The 27,659-nt window shown below is 38.4% G+C and overlaps 1 long non-coding RNA gene across 1 annotated transcript in view; it reads left to right on the top strand.

The window, feature by feature from the left end:
• The first annotated feature begins 1,886 nt into the window (after positions 1–1,886).
• Positions 1,887–27,659, top strand: part of LOC132772835 (uncharacterized) — a 57,199-nt gene continuing 31,426 nt past the window's right edge. Inside the window, exon 1 of the long non-coding RNA XR_009631280.2 lies at positions 1,887–2,116. This is a non-coding gene — a long non-coding RNA (uncharacterized lncRNA). The remainder of the gene's footprint in view (positions 2,117–27,659) is intronic.

The raw sequence follows: 27,659 nt of genomic DNA, 5'->3' as shown, positions 1-27,659 counted from the left end.
AAACACAGGTGGCAAATGTGATGACTATATATAACTCAGTCGATGAAAAATGACCAATCCATGCGGAGCAACAACACTGGCAGAAAATATAAGAGCAGGACAGACACATAATTCACAAGCCAGACAGTGAGAGATAAGACACAGAATAAAAATAAGTGTGTGGGGGGACTATATGTGTGTGAGAAAGCAGGATGCTTTGTGGGAGGTTGAAAGCTGGAGAAGAAAAGAGGAAGGAATGAAAATACTTGGCTGCTAGTACACAGTTGCATGTATGACATTGAAAACTGCCTTTTGCCTAGACTTAGTACTGGAGTAGTATTTGTTAGGGCTGGGCAGTTTCGTTTCGTTATTTCGTAATTCGTTAATAATTCGTTAATTTTTTCAATTACAAAACGATAACGAACCATTCTGGAGCAATTATTTAAAAAAACGAATTTTCAAAAACGTTTTGTAAATGCTTCGTATTTCGATATTGTATTCGTTTTGTTATTGTTTTGAGGTCGTTTCGTTATTATTTCCGCATGTCTGGGCCAGTTTTATGGTTTAATTAGTGAAAAAAAATTATAATATCACACCAACAGTCAACAACAGAGGGAGAGGGAAGCTTCAGAAGGTTTTTGGAGGTTTTTTAGCGTATTTCGCGGTCGCGTCCGCCATTAACGAATCGATTCGTTATTGTTTCGGAAATCGATTCGTTAATTTTTTACCATTTACGAAATTTCGTAAATATCGAACTTTTTAAAAGGAAAATTTTGTAATTATTTTAAATATCGAAACAAAAAAACCCCCCAAATACAAATCGATTTTAGAAACAAATTTTTCCGTTGTTACCCAGGCCTAGTATTTGTGCATTAAAGGAATCTTTAAATTTTATTTAAAATTTTAATTAAAATTAAATTACATTTCAAAATGACAGTTTCTGCTTCCATGGGAAAAAAATAACAGAAGCAATCAACAGTCCTGATACAAAACTGACTTTTCACACAACATAGTTATAACACTATGATTCCACAATTAACCGTAATGGCTACAGTCATGAGAGATGTAGTTTGATTATTCACTTGAGCCTTCTAGCTAAGACCTCTACTTTTCACTAGCCTGTACATCCAAGAATTCCATAGGATGTTACCATAGAAAGTTAAAATGGAATCTGTGGGGGAATGACAATCACACGTAGTTCACGTCCTTACCAATCCACACACTGTCTTGATATAGAAAAGATATGCCAAGCAGATGATCAGTAAAGAATAAGGTGTTTACTCTTTGTTATTTAGAGCAACATATATACAGTCATATGAACAGTTAGTTGCATTGACTCACACAATGTCCTTTTGATAGAGATGTCGCATCTCAGAATAGGTTCACCTTACCAAAAACACCAAATTGCACACAGCCAGAAGTCTTCATAGTTTATTAAAAAGTAAAAGATAGAAAAGTTCTTAAAAGCAAAGGTAATGTTTAAAAAGATCCAATACAAAATAACACTTTGAAACATGATCCAAAGGCACCAGCAAAAGCAAAATCCCATGAGTACATGACAGAGTCCTGAGACCATGAATACAAGAAATACAAGATAATCCAGACAAGCAAAATGCAAGCCTCTTGGTTAAATGAAAAGTTGCTCTGACAAAGGTTTGGTCCCAAACACACAGCTTAATACCCTTTGCAAAACATGAAGGCGTTTCTTTGGCCTCTGACCTCCTTCTTGTTAGCTATTCTCACACCCCTTCGAACTCTGAATTCCAAACGGTCAGCTCAATCTAAGGTCCACGTTTCATCAAGGTCAGTCTGTTCGTTAGTGTTATCCAGTTTGCTTTCCTGCTCATTATCAGGCTGAGAACTGTCCTCCTTTCCTGAGCCAATTTGCACCAGCACCTGGCTAGTTTCAGTATCAACAAACTCTTCTCTTGCTGTGGGAAACTGAACTTCCACACCCTGTTCCTCATTGACTATAACAGGGACATTTTGAATCAGATTGTGAACCTGAATCCCATCATCCTGATCAGAGGCACTCTGTGGTTCCAGCTGAGTCACAGCAGAGATTCAAATGGTCCTTGAGTGTCCATGTGAAGGATCTTCTCCCAGCAGCCCAGAAGCAGAAAATTAAACTGACTTGGTAAGCTCCCTGCACAGAAAGCCTAAACATGTAACTGTTGCCAAAACTCTCAGGCTCAGCTAGCCTTTTGGGCATGGCCTAACTGATCAGCTTCATGCCTTTCATTTTGCAATTAACACACTCACAACTGATTTTTACATGCTCCAAAAGAATCATAGTACTATCATTAGACTGTGAAAGGGTCCACCAATGGAATGCAACGAAGTTCGAAACAGCTAAGATTTTGTAGTTTGGTGATGCACTAAATTTTCCTGAAATACCTATTTTTTCTGCTTTGATCTGTTGCTTCCTTAACTTTTCAGGACGCTCTGGAGCTATATCATAACAAGTACATCAGAAATATCCCATTGTATGGAACACTGATCATGTGGCACCTCACAGAAACCAACCCAACCTTAGTCAGCATTGACACGATGGAAATATGATATGGAATAACAGGAGTATATTTGAATTATACAATAGTGAACAATGAATAATTCTTGGCGACAGATATTTCTGCAAAAACTGGGGGGAAGCAGCTGTGCTTGTCTGGGACAAGGACGGAAATTAATTTCACTACATTCAACAGATCTAAAAACCTGATATGAAGCAAGCATGGGGAAAAATGCAGATGGGATTCAAAGAAGCACAATGGAATTCAAAAGGAGATTTTTGCATACCCAACCTGTAGCAGCAAGTGTTTTGCAGAATCTTGAAGGAAAATAGATTTTATTAAAGTATAAGCCAGGGAAGGAGAAATTATAGCTGTATGTGGTGACTGCAGCACCCTCAAATTCCTCCCCTTATTTCAACTAGAATACATTATCGTTAGAGAGAATGATTTTTCTATCCCCAAACCATGCATGCAAACCCAAAGAACCCATAAGAACCCCCGCCAACACACACTTTTTTTTGCCAGAAATTAATTGAAAATGTAAAAAATTGAAATAGTGTCAATTCAGTTCCACTCATTTTTTTTCCAGATATATCTCACCTCCACATTTTGTGTCTAGGTATGCCAGTGCAACCCATGGTGTGGGTGTGAAGGAGAAAATCAGCTCCTTTCTGCTGTGTTAATTCAGCCAAAGAGGGAATAAATGCAATTGCATCTGTTACCTGCCATCATGAGCAACTAATACGCACAATATTGTTTCTGTTACGACAGGTGAAATATAGTAGTCTCATCTAGTAGCCAGTTCCTTTGAAAGCAGGAATGGAAGCAGTGAATTTGCTTCAACTCTGCTTCAGCAGTGTCAGAACAGCAAAAACGTCTTGAATCCAATGGCTTATTCCTGGAGCCTCTTGCTGACTATAGAAAGTTGACATGTGGCTTTGTTTTCACAAAGAAAGTCATTTTAGGCTGAGCGCCTGGCCTAGTGCATCACTAGTGCATGACATGTGCAGCCATGGAGGAATGTGGGAGCGAGTGGTGTTGAACACTTGTCTTGATATATTACATTAAGTGTATCCCTCTATGATGCTCAATAGCACTTTTGAAAATTCCTCTCCCAATAGTGGACTGAATAATTTATCAACTCATAAAGTAGAATTTAATTGATGGCTGTGCTGCTTCTCTGTCTGTTATAATTATTTAATGCTTTTATACTGTGCTGATATGCTACAGCTCAATTTCAGAAGACAGCTTCCTAGGAATTAAGTACACATCCTGAAAATGAGAAAACCACTACCATATCACATCTAACATTCAGTATTGAATAACTGTGCATTTAGACCCCTGGCCACAAAAAATAATATATATATAACATACAGACTATGTACAAATGCATAGTGCAAATAAATGCATACTCTGGTCAAAACATTGTATGGACATGCTTGCCACAAACATTAGGTATTCTTCCCAAAAGCTAATGCTTAACCATGATAGAACTTTAGAATCTATATAAAATTATACAACTTTATGAAATTTGACTCCCTTCCCAGTGTTTTGAGTGTCATACTCAAGTAGCATTCTGGGTTTTTTTTCTATTGATAAATCATAGAAGGATAATTGGCTAAAATACAGAAGTATAATACCTCTGATACTGAAATACTGTTGTTGTGTGCACTCAAGTCATTTCTAAGTTATTGTGACCCTAAGCAGAACCCATTATTGGGTTTTCTTGGTTGCAGAATTTGTTCATGGAATCCTGGGATCTGCAGTTTAGGAAAGAGCATTTAGAATTCATATGTACTCTCATGATAGGGGAATTCACACATCATGAAAAGACATGACTCACATAGATAAGACATAATGCTTGCCAAGGTGGATGCAGCAGGAAATTAAGAACACATTGCTGACGAATAGATCTGATTAAGAAGGCTCCAGTCAGAAATTAGCAAGATCTGAGCTGAAGGTTGATGACAAGGTGACTTGAAGATCTCTCATTCATAGGGTTGAAGTCACACTGATAGCGTTTAACATCACACTATTTAGAATACTCAGCCACAAAGCTCAGTGGCTTGCCAAACTACAAACCATAGAATGCCAGTTAAAGTGGAATTATAATCTTGCTATTACATTGTGTTAAATGGTCCTAAGACAACTTCCTACATTTCTGTCTATAGCCATGTACCATAAGTCATTTTACACAATCATTCTGGCATAGCCCTTCAAAATATTGAAGGGAAGCACAATTCTTGATTATGATTTTACCTTGTGTATTCCATAGATTATCACAGCCTATTCCTTTTCAGGACATAGATAAATACTATTCTGAAGTCCTTGCTTGGCATAATTACAAAAAAAGATCCAATTTATGAAGAGTGTTTGGCTATCATAATTAGATAGAATATTTTGACACAATTCAGAGAATCCCCCAATGCTTCATTTTCTGTTTCAAATGTTTAGACAACTCCTTTTCAAAGTGCTTTAACTATGGTAATCTCACTCATCTATAAGGGAAACAGTCAAGAATGAATACAAAATACTTGTACAGAGTGAAAGTGTAGCTTTGGGAATTCTTAGATTGCTGTTTGCTTTTAATAGCTTCAGTCAAAGCAGAGGATTCATCTTTCAGGCTCCCCATTAAATATCTGCAGACCTACAGGTCTAACTCTTTGTAGGGAAGCAGTTTTTCCTTGTCTTGTCACCTCAAATACAAAAATGAAATTTCATGAATCATTGTTTTAACCTACGTAATTTGCAGATGGGGATCACTGGTAAGGGGGAAAAATTGTTACCTCAGTGATCCCAATCCTGTCCAAATGCCTCAAGATAGAGCTGGAAAGTTTCATCTATTCCTTTCAGCTATCCTGATTTGGCATAGACAGACCAAATTATACTCATGCAAAAATCAATCTCATGTGTTCTAGGATAGGTTTGGAAGCCAAAGTCAAGGATTTTGATATGACAAGGATCAATCCATGGCAATAGGAAAACACTAAAACTGCCATGGGAGGCAGCTACCAATAACTGCTACTATTACTCCCACTTAGGCATTCAAAAAGGTCCCACAGTGGAGTAAAGGGAGTCAATGCTTCTTCAGGCTTTCACACAGGATGGATAAACCTCTTCAGTTTCCCCATGATACTCTTTTGATAAGAGTTAAGGTACAGCAAGCAGTGACCCATATTAGTTGACACAAGGGGTTTTTTTGGATTTATATTTTGACTAAAATTTCTAGACATATACGGTATCTAGGGGAATCTTTTACTGACCTTCTTTTTTCAGCTGCCCCAATTTTTCTAAATGCCCCCCAGTCTCTCTATCCTCTATCCTCCTTCCCTTTTCTCCTCAGCATTCTTCAATTGTACAAAAAAAGTACTTTTTCACTCAATTAATTTAAAATGGGGGAAGGATATAAGGTGGCTGAATCTTACCCTTCCCTGGAGTCTCAGACAAAAGCAAACACCTGCAGCCTCTCCTAGTTTCTCTGTTCATCCTCATTAATAACCTTTGCCATCTTGACCACATTCTGATGTCACTTGATTGCATGTGCCCCAGTTTTTATCTGAAGGAAGTGAAATTCATTTTTTTCAGTTGTACCAGTAAATCAGGGGATGCAATAGGTTGTGTCATGATATTTCTGGTCACAATTTTTGCTTGACAATAGCAAAAGCACATTACTGCGGGTGTGGGCATGGGGTTATTTTGTATTTTCAAGGGGAAAGTACCTGAAATTTTCCTCTTGAAACTACACAACAATTTTGATAAATTAAGGAGCTCAAGAACCGAGGCTGGGGGCAGGGGGTGCCAGGTTTTGGGATTGAATGTGGCCCTTGAAACTCTCTTTCCCCACCTCTCCTCTAAAGTTAAAAAAGACATTGATGCTGGCTCTGCCTCTAAATTCCTTTATAGCTTGATTTTAAACAGTCACTGATTCTCTATAAAAACTCTTTTGTACACACAATAATGCCGTTTCCTTGATTTCCATGATGTTTATACAAGTAAACCAAATAACTTCCATACATTTAGGAGCCTATTTTGTCATATTCTTATCCTCAATAATCAACAAACTTCATTGTGATGTATTTCTGGCAAGATTTGTTCAGAAGACATTTCCCATTGCCTTCATCTGAGGCTGGGAGAGCGTGACTTGCTTAAGGTCATCCAATAGGTTTCCACAATTAAGCAAGGATTTTAACTGGCCTCCCAGAATCTTGGTCCAACACTGAAACAACTGTGCCATACTGTTCTCTAATTCACATAGAGTCTTGCTTATCCAACCTTCGCTCATTCAATGTTCTGTATTATCCAACATTATCCTCCCACCTGAATCCACAGCTGTTTCTCTAGGCAGCAATGCCAAGTCCATTTTAAGTTCATTTTATGCATTTCTATCTTTATTTGTAGTCAATTTTAGTAGCCAATGTTTTTGTAGTCAATGTTTTCAATAAATTGTAATCTTTTGGTGCTAAATTCACAAATACAGTTATTACTACATAACACTACTGTGTATTGAACTGCTTTTTCCTGTTGATTTGTTGTAAAACATGATGTCTTGGTGCTTTGTAAAATCATAACATAATTTGTCGTTTAATGGGCATTTCCTTAATCCCTCCTTATTATCCATCTTTTTCGCTTATCCAACGTTCTGCCGGCCCATTTATGTTGGATAAGCGAGGCTCTACTGTACTTGAATTAGGGGTAATTTTCAAATCCATTAAATATGCAATACTTTTTCTAATCCTACAGTATGTTTTTAACTTACTGGTGATATTTGTGTGGGTTTTTAAACCCAAGGTTTTTAAAATTATGCTATTTTTATTATCTATGTAGCTGTTCATGCATTGTTTTTCTTTTATTGCTTTGTTATATTGTATGTGGCCTTGGGTGATTTTTAATTGGCAAGACAGCTGATGCATTCATAAACTGGCATTCCCTTTTCCTACAGCATTATTAAATGGTACAAAATCTCTTTCTTTTGTTGCATCTGGTGACACTACATAAAATGCATCCGTTCATTGAAGCCCCAAGGTTTAATACATTAATTTCAGCTACCTGTACAAACAGTTCTGATCTCCAATTCCCCAGTTGTCTGAGCACATTTTATTTCCTGTGTTTACAAGAATATATTGAAATTTAAGTTCAAGTGTTCTTCCTCCTACGGCAAAAGTACTTTACTGCAGCTGTTATCCCTTATTTTTAGACATTCCAATGGGAAAAAAGATCCTGTAATGTTAGACATTAAAGAAAAACACCAATTATAATGAATATGAAATCATTGTCTTTTAAACATTAGAGGCAAAAATTAAAACCAAAAGAACTAATTAATTGTTACATTTTTCTAATACATTGAATAAGAAAATACTTCAAAAATATATCTAGAAATTGGCGCTGCTATTCTCAAGTCAATTCACATTGAATTGTAATGGTACCATGTTTCTAATTTAATTGTTTGGGTGGATTAGGACCAGGAGTATAATCCTTAATTTAGTTTCTTCTCAAAAGTACATCCATCAATGAGCATATTTCAACTATTTTCTTTGAACTATGAGAAAGTCTTCAAAACCACATAGTTTTTCAAAGATATTTGCAATTCAAGACATATCCTGAATGTGTTTCTTTTGTGTGCAGAAAATAGCATTTTCTACCTAGAAAAAATCATTTTCTTCACAAAAATGTATTCTAATGTAGAAATATTCATTCCTTTAAAGAAAAGTCTTCTTTCTGCTCAAAAATGATGTTTTTATGTAAAACAAACAATTATGATTGTTACGTAGTATAAATTCCCAGTTACAGCATTTTTTGTGCAGAAATAAGCATTTTCTGTACAGGAATAAATACTTCTGCGCTGAAACCTTATTTTCCATAAAGAAAATGATGTTTCGGCACAAATCTACATGTGAATTTTGTACAGAATAAGTCCAAAACCATGAAAATTCTTTTCATTTGAGATTCTTCCTATTAGGGCTTCTCCCAATATGTGTTTCAACAATTTTTGGAATGTTTTGGAATATTTCTATCCATACCGCATCCTATGCGATACTGGAATTTGTAGTTTGGTGATGCACTAAAGCTTTCTGGATGGGAATTGCATATATGATACTATGCCATAAACTTTCAATTCCAGGATTCCATCAAATTGAACCTTGACAGCCATGTGGAACCATACATGGAACTGTTTGTATATTTAGATCAGTGGTTCTCAACCTGTGGGTCCCCAGATGTTTTGGTGTACAACTCTCAGAAATCCCAGCCAGTTTACCAGTTGTTAGGATTTCTAGGAGTAGAAGGCCAAAACATCTGGGGACACACAGGTTGAGAACCACTGATTTAGACCAATTGGTCAGTTGAGAGGCTGCAATACTTGGCAGGAACTGAGATGGGGCTAGCCCTGGTGAATGTATGGAGAAGAGAAAAATGTCCCACAATGTGTCTGACTATTGTTTGAGGTATCCTCTGATTCATCTGGAAATAGTTGTGGGTTGTTCTTTGGTTTTGGTGTGGGGTTTTTTTTGGGCGGGGGGGGGGGTTGGAATCTGCAGTGTTGATTTGTTTTCAACCAAGCACACAAAAAGATGAATGGGAACAAATTTTCTTTTTTCATCAGATCACTCTTATTGCTCTTTCCCCTCCTTTCCTTTCTCAAGCTTTGAGAGCATTAGGTTTATCAAATGCTGCTAAAACAGCTGCACGAAACTATGTTATGTTCTGCTAACATAGCAGCAGGAAGTGGATACAGAAATGTTTTATTTGTGAATCAGCCCTGCGGTTTGGTAAAATGCCATTTCTCTTCTAATAAAAAAGTGGTAATTTACAGGATGTCATTTGGATTCTTTACCATCTACTCACTTATCTTCAAACAATAAACGGAATGCCATGGAAATATTCTCTAGGACGTGATCAGGTCCCACATTTATTAATAATGGTTTTGTGCTTTTATTTACTTTTTATGAATTCATGTTTTATATGTTAATGTTTTTAATTGTATTTATATGTTGGGGGGCATCGAATTGTGCCAAATGTAAACTACATTGAGTTGCCTTTGGGCTGAGAAAGGCGGTATATAAATACAGTAAATAAATAAATAAATAAATAAATAACAGCAACATACTTCTCTGCATAATCTGATTTTTCTTATAAATTTCATAGACAATATTTCTTCAAGAAGGACATAAGTATTTCTTTATTTAACAAGTATTTGCTCTCATGAGTTTGAGGCAATGTACACCATAATTCTCCATTTTATTCTTACGGGCAGACCTATAAGAGTAAAATGGAGACGCTCAGCTGGTGAGTTCCAGAAACTGCATTCTCTCAATCTTACCATCTAAGTTTTACAGTCTGCCTCTCATTACTCTGCACTAAATGTATCCTAACAAAGCTACTTATAAATGACTAAGTATAGACCAACAATGATTTAGGGTGCATCTGTATTATAGCATTAATGCAGTCTGGCACCACCTTGCAGTCATAACTCAATGCTATGGAATCATGGGAATTGAAGTTTTCTGGAGGCTCAGAAAATTAAAACTCACACTGATTCTATAGAATTATGCCATGAATCATTCAATTTGTGTCAAATTGCATTAATTCAATAGTATAGCTCTACCCTTAGTCATATTACAATATTGATAGAATCACAGAGTTGGAAGAGACCTCGTGGGCCATCTAGCCCAACCCCCTGCCAAGGAGCAGGAAAACAGTATTCAAAGCACACCCAACAGATGGCGATCCAACCTCTGTTTAGGGTAAGGATAAAGGTTTTCCCCTGACATTAAGTCCAGTCGTGTCCGACTCTAGGAATTTCCAGCTGGCATCATCCGTAGACACCTCCACGATCATGTGGCTAGCATGACTACATGGTGCATTGTTACCTTCCCGTCAGAGTGGCATCTATTGATATACTCACATTTGCATGTTTTCAGACTGCTAGGTTGGCAGAAGCTGGGGCTAACAGTGGGAGCTCCTGCCACTCCCCGGATTTGAACCTGCAACCTTTTGGTCAACAAGTTCAGCAGCTCAATGCTTTAACCCACCGCACCACCAGGGGCTTCAACCTCTGTTTAAAAGCCTCCAAAGATGGCCCACGGAAGGAAGGCAGAGAAAGGACTGATCAGTGAGGGAAAGACAACCCTCTTCACCAACCTCATGTTATTCTCATGAGAATGGCATGAGGTTGGTGAAGGGGCAAAATTGGCCCTTTGGAAAGGCCAAGTTGTCCAGGCCTGCCCTGTACCATGCTAGCTGTCTACTATGCTAAGTAAAACCCAATATCCAGAAGATAATAAAAGCAATTCCAAGGATGAGAATCAGAATGAATTGCTGTCATAATCAGAGCCAAATTTTCTGGAGTATACTGGGTTCAGCAAATCACTAGGACATCTTACACACATGCTGTATGAAAAGATTCAATCAATATGCTAGAAGCACACTCCCATACCTACTACCACAATGACCAGCAAAGAATTAACAAACTTTGGGAAATAACTGGGAGCATAAGAATTTTATTCTTTATTCAACTTTTTTTTTAAAGGAAATTGGAATTTCCAGGATTCTTTCTTGGGTGGTCAGTTCCTTTCTGCAAGATCAAGCTCCCTGAAAATGGATTCAGCATTGTTTACATTAGGACAGCTGACCATAATATTGGAATAAGCTTGGTGACTGCAGTAAACAGTGACTGTTAGACAGCAATTAATGGCATCCTTTTGACTGTTCATTAGGAACTCTCTGTCTATTCCTTAGAGGATAGAGGAGTTGTGTGTGCCACACAATTTAAATTCCCTTCGAGTGTCCCAATTTGGCAGGAATAGCCCTTATTAAAGCTCTCTCATCTCACTTTAAAAATGTTCCAGTTCCTCTTGTCTCCTCCCACATTCCCCCTTCATTTTGGCTTGCTTCAGTTGTTGCAAACTGAGTTCCAAGCCCCAAAGGGGAGAGGAGGAGAAGGGACAAAATCTTCCATTTCTCATTAGGCTCAGGAAAAAGTAAAGAGTTGTGGCCTTTCCTATGTTGTACATTCTTTCTCATTAATAACTTCTGCCATTTTTGACCACACTCTAATGCTATTTAGCCATCTGGGAAATGTTGAGAGAGTATGTCAATATGCCTTCAGCCCCATAAAGTACCCACCTCAAATGTGGCGGGGAATATTATCCCATTACTAGTACTGATGTAAGAGTTAACTGCCAGTCCCAGGCCTGTAGAGGGGGGGGGGGTTTAGGGGTTCAACCCCCCACCCCCGAAATGTTTCAGATTTTTAAAAAAACCTGGTTTACTCATGAATTTTAACTGGTTAACCAAATCCAATTGCTGCTAAGTCTATGAGAGGCAAAAAATTAAGAGTCCCTCCAGAACTACAAGCACTATCTCAAGCAAATATTGACAATTTATTCACACTGTCATTAGTTGCAGCAATAGCCAATGTAGCGAAGGAACCAAGTTGGGGGGGGGGGTGTTGAATGCTCTCATTAAGGAGGCCAGACTTGGTGGAGGTGATTGACAGGGACGGAGCTGCAGGCTATTAAAGGCTACTCTGCCCCCTGATGTGCTCTTTGCTTCAGCATGAGCTAGGAGGCAGGTTTCAACCCCCCCCCCCCGTGAAATTTTCAACCCCCCAGGCGAAATTTTCAAACCCCCCCTCAAAAATTTCAACCCCTTCCAAAAAAAATTTCTGGCTACGGCCCTGGCCAGTCCATATAACTTTTGCACATAATGCATCAGAGCTATTGTGTCATCTGCCTCAGGGCACTTCCAGACAGCGCCATATGGCAGAATTTCTAAGAGGGACAAAAAACAACAACAAACAAACCTAGGACCTGAGTAAAGGGGTTCACCCCCCCCCCCCAAATATTTCAGGTTTTAAAAAAACCTGGTTTACTCGAGAATTTTAACTGGGTAACCAAATCCCCAAGTTAGTCAATAAGAAGCAAACATTAAATTGATTTAATTAACTCTATATAAAATATAGAATGAACCATACTATTTAAATTATTTTGTGTTATGGAACTACTCTTCATGATCAGCTAATTTTTCAAACACACACACACACACCATTTTTTTTTCTGGCTATGGCACTGGTGCTGGTCCTGGGACTTTTTCACCCACCATCCTCACTGGCCTCCCTTCTGTGCCTCTGATTATGAGCTGATCCATATATGTGCATATGCACATATCATAATAGGATGAATGCAAGCATGTGCTCATATACAGATCAGTGCATAATGGAGGATTTTTTTTAAAAAAAGCTTTCATTGGATTCCTCCCTTCCTCTAATTATTTATTAAAACTCTGTTTGCAGTGTTACAATGTTTACAGCATTTACAGTGTTAATTAAAGAGTTTCAGAGAGTTCTAATGGTTCTCTGTTTGTGCTTCTTGTCAATCAGCTGTGCATCTCTTTGACAGCCCAATCGGCTGATTAGCTGTTTTGGGTTTTTGAAAGGGATGGACATAAGCTGGAACAGTCTCCACAGGAGGGGAGGGAAGGAAAACATGTGTTTTCTGGTATGCAGGTCCAGACAGACATGACAAGATCTGCATCTTTCAGCCAGAAATGGGATAAAAGGGGCCTGTTTATCCTGCAGCCTCCCTCTTTTGCAACGAATCATTGCAAGTTTTTCAGTGATGTTGTGCAGCCACCCCCCATTTTGAAATGGGAGTTCTTGTGATAAAGATACTGTGTGGATAGGGCCTCAGATAGCAAAATGTCATCACTCTACACCTTGGAAGACATATAGCTGACACAAGCCACAAAATTTGGGCTTGGGATCCCATAACACATGAAACAAGATAGGAAGGTTAAAGTATCTTTGAGAAAAGCAGGTGCATCCTCATTATCTTCATTGCCCTATTACTCCTGTCTGAGCCCCATGCATTCAGCAGAGAAAGCATACTAAGATGTAGCATAGGCCCAAATATTTCATACATGAAAACTGGGACAAATGTGACGAGGTAATATGTAGTTGAGATGGGAAAAGTTACAAATGAAGAAGAAGCAGTGAGAAACTACTACAATTTGCGTTTGCCTGAAGCTACAGGAAAGGACAAGATTCCGCCTCCCTCCTCTCCTCTCGCCTGTCATGCAAACCGCTTTTCTGGGAAAATATATATTCAAGTGAACCATGGACACAGAACTGATCCTTAACACAATCTTGCCTATTTTAACCAAAGTGTAGGAATAGTCCAGATTCCGGTCCAGAATTTGGAATAACCCCTGACGTTGGGTCCATGTAAACAGCTGGGTTGTTTCCAAAACTGCCATTTGATGTTTCCTGGACAAGGGTGGCTGAGAGACATGAGATAACACTTATCCTCCTCTCCTGTTATTAATGTCACAGGTTGTGTGTGTGTGTGTGTCAGAAGCAACTTGAGAAACTGCAAGTTGCTTCTGGTGTGAGAGAATTGGCTGTCTGCAAGGACTTTGCCCAGGGGATGCCCGGATGTTTGATGTTTTACCATCCTTGTGGAAGGCTTACCTCATGTCCCCACATGGGGAGCTGGAGCTTATAGAAAACTCATCCACACTTTCCCCAGATTCGAACCTATGACCTGTCGGTCTTCAGTCCTGCCGGCACAAGAGTTTAACCCATTGCGCCACAATGGTCTCCCATTACTGAAGTGATCAAGGAAGGATGTGGGGAAAGGCTGGGCAATTCCTCCTTAACCTGTACCCTCTCCCTTGTTGTCTTTTCAACATGGTCAATGTCACTACAGATGACAGCCTATCGGTCTCCAGCTGTGACCAGTAGAACTCATGTCACAGCTGGAGACCACCAAGACATGGAGAACAGGAAGAGACAGTAAGGGTGCCTGTCCAGTGATGCCAGGCCAGGTTTGACAGAACTGAGGACTCCCTCCCACCTCTTCAGCAGCTAAGGGAAGTAGCTGTAGAAACCATTCTAGGGTCAAACTGGCTAATCTGGAGCAGTGCAAATCCACCCTATCTTTAATTTAGAAGGAACTACATAAGTGTTGTCAGGTGAAAATCTCAAATAGTAAGGTGTTAAAACAGGAGTATGTCCTCCTACCTACCCAGCTACCCCCACAAATCTTCATGTCCTCATGTTCTCACATACGTCAGGAATTGAAGAAACAAGGAGAAAAATAATTCTTCAAATTGAGTGTGGGAACAACTGCCACTCATCTGCTGTGGTTTTTAATACCATCATTTCCAAAGATACCTGTTTGTATAATAATGTATTTAATTTGGTTGGCTTCATGGTGAACTGCTGCAATTCTAACCATGATTTGCTGGGATTGACAGGAGGGTGTCCTTTATAATAAAAGGAGGGGCTGTGAATCAGCTCTTAAGAAAGAGAAACAAAGGCATTATCTCACAGAGCTAGATGTGTCTGGGTGACTCATTAACCTCACTGCTACAAAAATACTGAACGTGCTTCTCCTTCACAAGAGGAAAAACTGGGTCATGTTAATTTCCCAGAAGAAAAAGTGCCATTAATGGAATTTCTTATGAAAATGATTGTTAACCCCACATTTTACAGACAAATGGGGAAAACAAACAGAAGTGCTGTGGATAAATTTGGGCTTCTCATACAAATAAAATACATAATCAAAGATAAATCCTTTCCCCCTCATACTTGCAGTATCAAGGTCTTAATGGGTACATAAATGTAAGTGCCAATCTTGAAATATCAGTTCAATCTTGACACAACACTGCAGGCAGAAGCTCCACAGAGATTTCAATGCCCCAACTCTTCTTATCTGTGGGGTGAATTATGGTATGATTGTAGTCTGAAGGTTCTAACAAACACCATTTAAGTAATGGGACTTTTCTCATTTTTGCCACAATGGTTGTCAGTGTATGAGATTAATGTGGTGCCATTTGCTGCTTTCATTCCATCCTTTGTTATGGAAATGAATTACCTGGATTTTAATTCCTCAGTGTTGTCAGAAATGAGATTGGCATTTTCTATAGGTTTCATATTTTTACTGTATTACAAAGAATGATTGAAATAATTCCATCACTCTTTCTGACAAGAGGCAGTGTGGCTACCATGTTAAATCATTTGCTCCAATGCGCTCTCTCATTTGGTACATTTGTTATGTTAACTATGAGGCCTGCCTGGTGATTGGTGTCTTGCAGAGTAAATGCACCATCCTCACAGGGTTGATTCAAGGGATCAAAACTGTTCAATTCAGTTACTCTGAATGAGCATATGTTCAGTTGACATTTCTAAATGGAAACGTGTATGGGGGGGGGGGGGGGTCTTCTCTGGAAGGATGATTAAACATCACATCAGTTCTTGAATAGTTTTATCTTTGGGTTTAAAGATACCTTTACCTAACTGAAATTAAAGGTTACAGAATAAGAAATTTACTCAAAAAAGCACTGTGAAAGCTTTGTATTCCATATGTGTTCATGTTTACAATTAAAGATAGAACCAAAGTTTGATAAATCACTTCAGCTGACTTAGACCTGGCCCTAGACCAGCAGAGTCAGATTTTTAATTGCCTATAAACAGCAGTAGTTTGCAAAAATTATAAGATTTTAAAATGATGTCATGCACATTAAGTACATTGCTGTTATCTCATTATGGAAAATATACTGATAAGCACTTCCAATAGAGGAAAATGGAAGCTCCCTCCCTCTTAGATGCATAGCAAGTAAGGAGATGTAATTGGAGGTGTAGACGTATTGATCCATTTCTGCTCCTGTATAGAAAATTGCTTTAGGCTAAGTGCCAGCAGAATTTAACCAGCTGCTCTTTTTCTTCATAAAATTGAACTATGAACTCTTTTCAGTAATCCTGTCAATATAGAATCGATTCAGAAACTCACAATCTAATCTAAATTGTAAGAGGAACATAGCAAAAAATGTCAGTTTGTGTGTGTGTGTGTGTGTGTGTGTGTGTCACACATACAACATGCACACACACATAAGAGGGTGGGTCAAAAAGTTTTGCCTCCTGTGCCATAAAAATGTTATGAATGAACATATAACAGCAGAAGTTGCTACAGTTCATAGCCTGAACTATCCTCTATGCAAAACTACAATTCAACATAATTACCATCAGTTTGTACACATTTGCACCACTGTTTAACCCAGGCATCAAAGCCATTTTGGAAAAATTCAGGGTTTTGCTTTGTGACCCATGAGTTTAAAGCTGTTTTAACATCATTCAAGTCATTGAATCTGAAACTTTCAAACTTCTTCATCCAAGGAGATAAAGTGGGGTAATAATATTAATAGTAATAATAATAACATAGGTCCCACTCTGAGCAAAAGGTGGCATACAAATATAGCAAATTTATATTTTAAAAATCTCATAAAATTTCCCATTACCATCATAAACTAGTAGAAGAACCAACCTCCTTTCAGATAGAACATGCTTAGGTCCACACACTCCTTCCCTTGGCTTTCTCTCCCTTTCCACTGTTTTTTCAGTTTCATTCTTTCTCTCCTCTTCCACCCATCCCATACCCATTCATCTACTGCTCATTCTGTCCTGCATCGATCAACAAAATATTTTTTCTACTAATGCCTTCCTCCCTTTGAGAACGTCTATATTCCAAGGAGCGAGAGAGAGATGCATTGCATAAAATCATTTTGATATACACACACAGTGAAGAAATGAATCTTTTAGCCCTAGCTCAAGCCTTTTTTCGAGAGAAGACTAAGGTGCTTCATGTCAAAATAAGCCTCATATGCACACACCCCAAGTATCCTTGGTATCCATGACAACAAGATTTAGTTGACTCGGTTTCATGATTGTGTTGCATTGCTGGAGGCAGGCAGATGAATTCATTGATGATTGTGCTTTGCCATCTTGTTTTTAAACTCAATTTACAGTGGACTTTTTGGCTTTTCTCTACATTGTTATCAAGCTGTTGACCATCAATTCAAAGCAGTTGCAGTCAGAAAATATCATGCTCACCATTGTTTATTATCCGATATATGTTGCACATAGAAAGAGATAATGTGGATGCCTTATAGAAAGCAGAATGTTGCCAAGTCCAATTTCAATATGAACTGTTGTCAGACCTATATATTGGGCAAAACAGCACTTCTCACAATAGCCATTTGGATAGCAGATAGCAATCTGCATGTATCTGGTAAGGACCATCAAGATAACAATCTTTCTGCACCTCATTATGAGCAGATTTATTGTGGCAGAAAATTTCATTGTACATAATCCACTTTATCCAGGCAGCTGTTGTTCATTAGAGTTGATGAGACAAAGGGAAAGTGCACAACAGATGAAGCTCAGACCAGAATGAAAGTCAATAAAACACTTTCAAAAAATAGTAGTGAAACTGGTTGTGAGGCTATTAGAGTTTTGTGAATCCTGGCACATACCAGCTAACTATACATATACTCCTCACTGGTGCCCTGCAGGACCTTGGAGAGCTGCACCCTATAGCAAGCAGCAGGCCCTCTGTTGCTAGGTAGGTAGTTCCTGCCTAGCAACAGCAACAGCCCCATGCCCAAACATTAACAACTGTCCAGTGTTATGCTAGAATTAATTTGTATTTATTTATTTATTTACCACATTTATATTTCATCATTCTCAACCCTGTAGAGGACAGCCTATTTATTAGGTTTTGCTATGTAGTTCTACTTTAGCTTGGTGTAAGGTTGAAAGGAGTCTGAAGTCTGGGAATTGATTGGAAGAGTACATTTTAATTTAGCAACCAGTAGGTACAATTGCTGATGGTAGAGGAAATAGACCATGCTGCTGATTTCTTTTGTTTGCTTCTAGACTATATAATTTCAGGAATCTCATGAGCTCTTTGCAGGAAAGGTGTGCAGGTCAGCTTAAGGACCTTATTTAGAAAACTTGTAAATCAGCCATGAGAGATTGTGACCAAATTCATGGTTTAGGGGTCTAAATCTGCCATGTGCTGCAGGGGATGCTGGAACATATCAACTAAAAACCTGGAATACTTTCTCTGCTGCATACATTCTCCTGAATTATTTATTATTGATAAAGCTTGTCTTATAACAGTGATTTGTTCCTGGTTTTTTTTTTTTTTTTGGTTTTTTTTTGTTACCAATGAAGTCTTATGGCTATCTGGGATTCCTCCCAGTTCCAGCTTAGAACACAGTAAGACTTTGAACCTGCAAAGCCAATCAATGCTAGTCAAGGTGGCCAACTACAACATTCACACTTGCCTCAAACAGAGAGTTCTTTCTCCCACCCTGGACATTCCACACTTGCCTAGTTTCCAACAGACCTCACAACCTTTGAGAATGCCTGCCACAGATGTGGGTGAAACGTCAGAAGAGAATGCTTCTGGAACATGGCCACAGAGCCATGACAGCAATCCAGTGATTCCAGTCAAGCAAAACATTCAACAACACATTAGAACACATTAGAATACATTAGAACACATCCACTGCCAGAATACCTATCTAAGAAATCAAATAAAACCCTCCTCAAACCCCTTCATATTGGGACCTGAGAAGATGAGTAGGAAGCAATTCACCATGTTTTTTCCACTTCAGTCTATTTTAGGCCCAAGACAAGTCTTTATTTAACCAGGAAACAAACATAGAAGTCAACTTTCAGTTCACTTCCTGGTTAAATAAATGCTTCCTTTGTCCTACTGCAGTAGTTAATTTTTACCTTTAAAAAACTGAAAAAGAAAACATAACGTATTAGAAAGTGCGGGCTTGGGACTCTTTACAAAAGCCAGCCATGAGCGGCTTGTAGTCTATGTGGCATGTGATCTTGACCACAACCAAAAAAAAAATCCCAGAGAGAAAAAGATGAGCTAAGGCAAGTAAGCCTGTAACCAGCTTTCCTCAAAAGGCATTTTGGAGAGACTGATGAAACCAGCTGTAAAACAATTCTCTCCCCACCAAATCAAATCAGATGTTTTATCCATGATCCTAATGCTGAGAAAATATATTTTTGTTGTGTGTGTTTGTTTGTTTGTTTGTTTTTGTTTTTTTTTAAAAAAAAACCTGTTCCTTTTCCTGTAAGTAATACAGACAAAACAATTTATGTTTTTGGAAGTCCCCTAAATCTTCAAATTTAACTCATGTCCCAGTAAGAAAGGGATGCCTCCTTCCACAAACACCAGACAATCCCACATTGCTACAAAACCAAAGACAGATTGGGAGTTGGAGCCAAAATATGAGAAAAGCACATGAAGGACAATTAAAAAGTCTAGCTGCCCTGACATGAATTTAGAGAAGTTAACAAAGTAATCATATCATCTGAAGATTCACAAGTGCCAAGTCTGGACAGGATAATTCCTGGAGATTTCCCTCCTCCCCAATGAAGATGCCTACATGTTGCTTTATCCCACTGATTGCAAATTAGAATCAGCAGGCCAATTTCACTCCTTCAATTCACCTTTAAACAGGAAACTCTGGGAAGAGTGCTAGGTCTACCCATATAACTGTGAGCTTCCAAATTAGTCTAAACATGAGTGAGTACTTGTGATATAGCTCCTTGGGTTATTATTGTCTCCGGAGTTCATTCTTTCTGGAGGCTGTTTATAGTAATTTTTGGATCTGCACTAGAACTTTTCCAAAGTTTTCTGTTAGCCTGTTTGCTGAAGTGGGAAAAGAAGCTTTCTCCTTTCAATTTTTTTTTTAAAAAATCTTAGAACTATAATGCAACAGTGCCATTCTACCAATGTGCTTCTCCAATGCCCTGCTTCACTGGCTTTTTTGTCCTCAAGAAGGGAGCATTGCAGAAGAGATTCCACCATGGTTCTCTCATGCTACTGGGTGGAACAGGGGGAAAATGAGACATCTGGCAGTGTTTTTTTAAAACTGCCTTTTTTTACTTTTAAAAAAATCTGCACATTATTATTATTATTATTATTATTGTTATTATTATTGATACACAACAAAATTAGTGCACAGCAAACAAGACCACTGTGCTGGCTTTTGTAATTGATCACACGTTGGACACTGTGTGATGTATTGGTGAATAATGCATGCAGATCCAAGTAAGGTGGCCTTTTGTAGCTGATAGATGGCAATTTTATCAGTGCTGATTGTTTTTAAGTACAGGCCAAGGTCTTTAGACACTGCACCATGTGCCAATTACAGCTGGGACCACCTTTACTGGCTTATGCAGTTCTATCTTTAAATCCTCATATGGTGCTTCTTGTCAATTCTGCTGTCACCTGGGATTATTATTATTATTATTCCACTGTTGGTTGGATCCACACATCCGAAGTCCATGGATATGAAGAACTCACTGTAACTCTAAAGAACCCTTTTTTAAAGAAAGGGAAAGGAATGGAAGGATCCCTTCTTGGAATGATGTGGAATGATGGAACATGATTCTGACCAATGGCTCAGTGGAACATAATGTTCATATTATTATAGAAAAATGTGCCACATATCCTAGTGTTTACTGCTAAGAGTGCTCTGCCACAATAGTTTAATTGAACAATCTCATCTATTATTAACTTATATTTATATCCATTAATATTCACCCACACCATACTCTTGCATTCTTATGTAAATTTTATTCCAATCCCAAGGCTGACAATAATTGGCCCAGCAACTCATAAAACATTTAATATAGTAAACAGTGTTGTCACTGTTTACAGTCACAAGTAAGCAAGGCTTTTCTTAATTTCCTTTATTATTCTGAGACAAATTCCAACTGTCTAAAGACATTATGGTGAAAAGGCCTTACATTACAGCCCACCAGACAGATGCAGTAGTTTCCATTTTCCCTCTTGATTAACTCCTGCTGTTTTTGAAAGATGACAACATATTTCATGCTGGGATTCATATAAAGCATTCGCAAACAGGCCTCCTCCCTGTTGTCTTTCCATTGGCAGGCTAAAACCTTTATTCAGGCAGGCTTTTAAAGAAGAAGGTTTTAAGATAAAGTCATGGGTGTTGTGGTTTTAGCTTTGAATATGTTTTCAATCAATTTTATGGATTTTCACTGTGAATTTTTAAATACCATTTATATTTAATTCTATTATAATGTTTGTATGTTTGTAGATTTTAAATTGTTTTCAAATGCTTTTACTCTCAGTCATGTCGAGTCTCCTTTGTAGAGAGAAAAAGTGGGGTATAAATAAACATCATCATCTTAATCATAAATAAGTAACCGTTATATATAACTGATGGAGATAAGAAGGATATTTTTATTCCCACACATCTTTCCATTACAGCTTGTAGTGGGAGAAGATCCTGCCACAACAAGCCATACCAAGAACTAGAAATGCTGCCTTTTGTCACTGGAGAGTCACCTAGGAGTGTCCCCTTACACTTGGAATGAAGAAAGTGGCTGAAAGAGATAATTCTTTCTCCATAGCAAGTATGTAATTATGGTATATTTTCCCCAAAAGGCTTGACCTTGTGACCTACTTTCAATGAAACCAAAGACGTTTCAAGACAAAGATTCCTGATCCTTTAAGTTGCTGAAATGAAACTGTGGTCTAGAAGACAGAGCATTTGACTGCAACTCTGGAGACCAGGGTTCAATTTCCCACTTGCCCATGGAAATCCACTGTATGACCTTGAGTGAGTCACACACTCTCAACCCCAGAAAACCCCATGATAGATCCACCTAAGGGTTGCCATAAGGGGGAAAAAAAACCTGAAAACACACCACCAGAACTATAAATCTGTAGAGTAGTAGAGAGCCAACATGGTATCATGTAATGCCATTGGGTGACACTCACCCTTAGAGAAAAGAGATGATAAACTTCCTCTGAATAAATAAATCCCATGATACCTTAGTGTTACCATAAGTCATAAATGACCTGAAGACGCAAAACAATAACAATCTATGGTATTTAACTTATTTTGTTGTTAATACTAATGTTTTAAATGTTTTAATGTTATTTATGATTACATAAATAGCAGAATTATGAATGAATATATATAGGACAACCGCCATATCCACAGTACCAATACCTGCAGTTTCATCTACCGCATTTGGCAAAGTATGCCCTCTCTAGAAATTTTCTAGGTCCTTTGAGCAAATCTATAATATGCTTCCACCAGAGGTTACCACAGAGTTGTCCTGGAGCATATCTCTCTAGGAATTTTCTAGGTCTTCCAGGATAATTCTATGGTACCTTTGAGTGGGTGCTAATGACTGTATTCCTGCCAGTCCAGTGGCACAATGGGTATGCATGGGTGAAATGAGTGTTGGCACATCTAAACAGACCTTTAGGAAGAGACAAAGGCAGAGTGACCTTCTGTGACCTTTCAGTCTGCCTAGGGATTAGTCCATTGTTGAGTGCATAGATGTATTGTTAGGAGATTATGGCTGCCTCTTGAAGGGATGATGGGATTTGCCCTGTGTTCTCCCCTGGTGTGCATCTATGTGCTTGTACAACTGTAGGTAATCTGCACGGGTTAGTTGGACTAGGTTTTGGGGGGAAAGGGGAATCTACAGACTCAACCACTAGGACCCTTCTTGGCATTTCCCTGGGCCATGGGTATTGGGATCCTTTGGGGTCCTGGGGTTTTTATAAGGAGAGTTTGGATCCCTGTTTTGATGATGTTCTGTCCTAATATAGTTTGGGTTTCCCTTCTCAAAATGCTTGAAACCAGAAGTTTTTGAATTTTGGGTTTGTTTGTTTTTTGAGAGGATGGTTGAAATCCATATAATGAACAAGGAATGGGGAAAGGAGGCTAGTTACACTTTAGGTCCCTGCTATCATTGCATCACAGTCAGATATTTAGTAGGGAAAAGGGAAGGAGAAGGACTCTGGGTTCTAATGCTACAAATCCCCTGTAAAAAGCAGACATTAGAATTATCGCTTATCAGTGGCAGTACTGTTTACTGCACTGACTCGCAGCACAAGACTTTCAGGTAGAATTAGTAGCTAAGAATTGTATGAAATGGACCCAGGATCTTCTGCATGGAGAGTATTTGTCTCACACTGAGGTGCAGCTCTTCCCTAAGCATGATCACCCACAACCAGAAACAGGTTTTTATTCTATTAATTCTTCATATAATTTCTCCCCTCATTGATTACTGATAAACACACTTGCTGGTCTATCTTAAAAAACACATGCAAAAAGATTTTGCCTCCTTCATGTCTTTCATCACAGATATGAAAGGGAAAAATGAGGGCTCCAGATCTTTAGCATATGTGGACAGAAGTTACATGGTTATAGGTCCTATCCCCCAAAATGGCTTTGCTGTGAATCCAGCACCAGACAAGGCCACATTTCACTAGACAGCTCATATATTTTTCAAGGTGGAATGAAAACAGTTATAAAATATCTTACTACAGAAGCGGATGATTCAAGCAATGCTAAAGAGGCCTCTGCTGCCTGCTGCTCTTTGATCGAAGCTTATTTGCTATCTTGAATATTCAGATATCTGACTCACTGAACAGATCCTTGATACAAGGCTAAAATTAGTGACATGTGCTGGTTTAGTCCAGGTCACCCACAGAGCCTACTGGCCCCCAACAAATGACACCAGTGGGGCTTCATGGGTGAAGTAGGGCAGAGCCAGCACATGTCACCCACAACAACATGGGAGGCTTCCTGTGTTGCCATTGGAATCCATGGGGGGAAGTGGCACACTCCATGCTTCCCCCATGAAATCACCTTTTCCTCAAGCTGGGTGATGTGGAAAATGGGGCACCAGATTCCTCATGCCCCAGGATGACACGAGACAACATGCAGCAATTCCAGCAGCCGTGTGACAAGGTAGATGGTCTCCCTGATTAACCAGATCGTTTAGCTACAAGGTAAATGTGTTAAAAACAGGAGATAAAACAAATAGTCTAGGTAGCTTAGCATTGTCAGTCAAGTAGTGCAGATGCTTCTTTCTAATATGATGGAGCAGCCTTGGTGTTGTTGGCAATCCTGTAAGAAAGGATTGAATGTGGGACATTACAGATGGTAACGGACATGTCTTGCTCTGAAAATGAACTTTGACTCTTCCCTAATCAGTAAGGAAGTGAAAGAGAACACTCCATTTAAGAATGTAGTGGGATGAAAATGCACACCCTCACATGTCCAGCATGATTCATGCTTTCATGCAGCTGCTTTGCTGAGTGCTAGCAATTTAATATGAAAAGGAATGATAAGATTCTGTGGAAACCACATAGGGATCTGTTTCAAGTTCAGCAAAAACAAAATTAAGGTAGCCATACTATTCAGTCTTCTTTCAGACTTTTGTTCTATTTCTTTAGAAACATATATTTCAAATTTTCCACAGGATTTGAAAACAGTATGCTTCCATCAACTAACATAAAAGATTATTTATTACTCGTTGCATCATCTTGAGGCTCTTTGTAATTTTGTCCAATAGAAATAAAAATTCATTTCTTAAGATCTTAAGAAAGGGCCTGCGTCCTAGGGAGAAGCTGAGTTTGCAGACTGAAAAACAACTTTGTTGCTCTTTCTCTGGTGGCAGAACTTTCCTCTCCTTCTCCCAGCAATTGAACATCCATGGCTGCACACCTAAAGCATGGTGGGTACTGGGGGAGTCAGCACGGACCTTTGAATCTGGGCACTTTACATTTTACAGAGCCTGAAGTAGGATTTTAGCCCCTGTTTTGTAAACATTTATCCATGGATGACTCATTCTCTTTCCCTATGATCGTCAGATTTACAGAGGAGTCTTTAAGGCAAGTCTTACCAAGTGTTTTAGGAAGACCAGTTTTTTTTTTGCCAGATTGTGTTTATTTATATGCCTTTATATGTTCCAACACACATACCCTGCACAAATAATCAGACACAATGAGTGGAAGTAACAATGACCAAGTGATCTACTAACTCTGTCATTAATTAATTAATCATGGGGTGAATATATATGAAGTAATTTGCCAAGAAATCTTTTTATTTCAGTCAAGATTAATACAGGAAGAGCCACAAATAAAGACTATAGAAATGCAGAGACTGTGCCAACTGACAATATCAATTTTATTTTAAAGTTGAGAAACTCTATTTCCAGAACTGACAAAAACAAACACACTTTTGAATGGATGAGTAGATGTTTCCTTCATATTTACCCTCTCAAAATGCAGGTGTACTATATGCTGGGTAGCAAGGGCAGTGAGACTTTATAGAGTAGGTGCTTGTCTGTTTGTAAATCGCATCTCATCCTTCAAAACGTCTCTCTTGATTCCAGAGTTTCTATTGGACTGAGTATTACTGTCAGGTCCAGCAAATCAGATCAATGAAAGTTCCCAGCATCTTCAACAGTGAAGAGATATGTATGACAGGTTTAGCTGGGATTTAAATTGGATTGTAAATGTAATATATAAACAGAATCATATTCTGGAGACTGAAACTCAAGGGGTGTTTTACAGAAAAACAGGTGACAGAATTTTATGATCAGATCATAGCTCTACACATCTTCCTTACAGCAGCTTTAAGCCAAAATCAAAAGTTTTTGTTAGAAAAAAATTATTTGATGGTGCCAAGATTCATTGGGACCTCAGAAATTGTCATGCAGTCACCGCCGCTGTAAATCTTTGTTATCATTTTACACGACATCCTTCAGCATTTCTAAAAAGGTTACTAATAGCAAATGAGAAAGGAAATAAGCAAAACCACATCAAAAGAAAGCAAAACAAAACAAAACAAAAAACACTCTCAGTTTTGAATTATGTCCTGAGGCTTTTGTGTGAAAAACTGTAAGGGTAATATTAACCAAAGACATCTCTGTGTTTGAACATATTCTTTAGAACATTTCTTTTTATTTCAGTGATTACCTCAAAATATGAATGTTGGGTAATGAATCTAGCAAGAATTTCCAACACTGGCAATTGTCCTATGTGACAGTTGTTTTATTTGCCATCAAATAAATGTCAACTTATGACAAATTTAAGAGAGACCTTCAAGAGTCTTCAACAACTTTGGGTCTTGCAAACTCAGGCCTGGGGTTCCCAATTCATCAGCAATTCATTGTTTTTCCTATTACCTTCCATTTTCCCCAAGATTTAATGTCTTTTCCAATGAGAAATGTTATCTCATGAGGTGTCCTAAGCCACAGGTACATCATTTTGGCTTCTAATGAGAATCTAGGCTTGATTAACTCTGGACCCAGGGGTGGTTTTTTTTGGGGGGGGGGGGTGCAATCAATGGTATCCATAGGTTTTTTTTCCCTCCTGTATAACATTTCAAATACTCATATTTACTCGAGACTAATGCACACCTCAATTTTCAGAACGCTGAAACAAAAAAAATTGCTGGTGAATATAATGTACAGCAGCAAAAAGTGCACTCTTTGTAATTTGGACAAAAAAACATGCAAATTAAAGTGCTTATAATTCATTCTTTAAAAACAAAAGTATTAGAACACCAAAGCTTTCAATCATGAAAAACATAACCTTGGGGTGCATCTATGCTGTAGAGTGAATCCACTTTAACTTTAATAGGAGCTTGTGAAGTAGCTTCCCCTTTTGCTTTCGATCAGCATTAAAATTATCATATTATGTGAATCTAATGCAAAGTTTGGAAAGGTTATTTAGCCCAAAAAGGTGGTCATTAGATTTGAGTAAATGCTGAAAGTTTTCTTCCTCTCTGTTTACCCCACTGTCAACTTTCAGAACATGCACAGAGCCTGCCTGGCCAGACTGGGAGAGAGAAAAAGCTTTTGTTCCAGTCCTTTCCATTTTTTTCTGGATTGTTTTAAAAATGTACATGATTTTGTCCTCATTCTATACTATTCCCAAGGAATCCCCAGCACTTACAAGAACCTTTCTATTTCCCCTGCCCAGGCATATTTAAATTTCCCAAAATGAACTATGCTACTGCATGGCATACCACAAAGCTAGCTCAGGTGACTACTACCAATATTTATTTATCATATCAGAAGGAAACTGAGGGTACAGTTGTACTGTATTTAAAAAACCTGAAGTTTTAAAAAAACTTGGCATCATACTAAAAAAAAATTTCTCCAGTGGCTGGCTACTTGAAGTGCTTCAGGTGTCACTTTGAGGAGGTCCTCCATTGTGCAAGTGGCAGGGCTCAGACTGCATTGTAGTAAGTGGTCTGTGGTTTGCTCTTCTGCACACTCACATGTTGTGGATTTCCACCAAGAAACAAGCAAAAGAAAGAGGAATGCTAACAATTGAAGGGAATGATCCCAATGTTTAACTAGTGCAATATTGTTAAAGCATCGATACAATTTGCACAATAATTCCTGAGCAATAATGAAAAAAGGTCTCAGGGGAAATTGCTGAAAGGCAATTTCTGAAAAGTGTCTAGATGTGACACATGATGAATAGGAAAGGGAAGGACACAAAAGAGGGA

The sequence above is a fragment of the Anolis sagrei genome, chromosome 4, assembly GCF_037176765.1.
Source record: "Anolis sagrei isolate rAnoSag1 chromosome 4, rAnoSag1.mat, whole genome shotgun sequence".
NCBI lineage: Eukaryota > Metazoa > Chordata > Lepidosauria > Squamata > Dactyloidae > Anolis > Anolis sagrei.
This window is presented reverse-complemented; position numbering and strand designations above follow the sequence as displayed.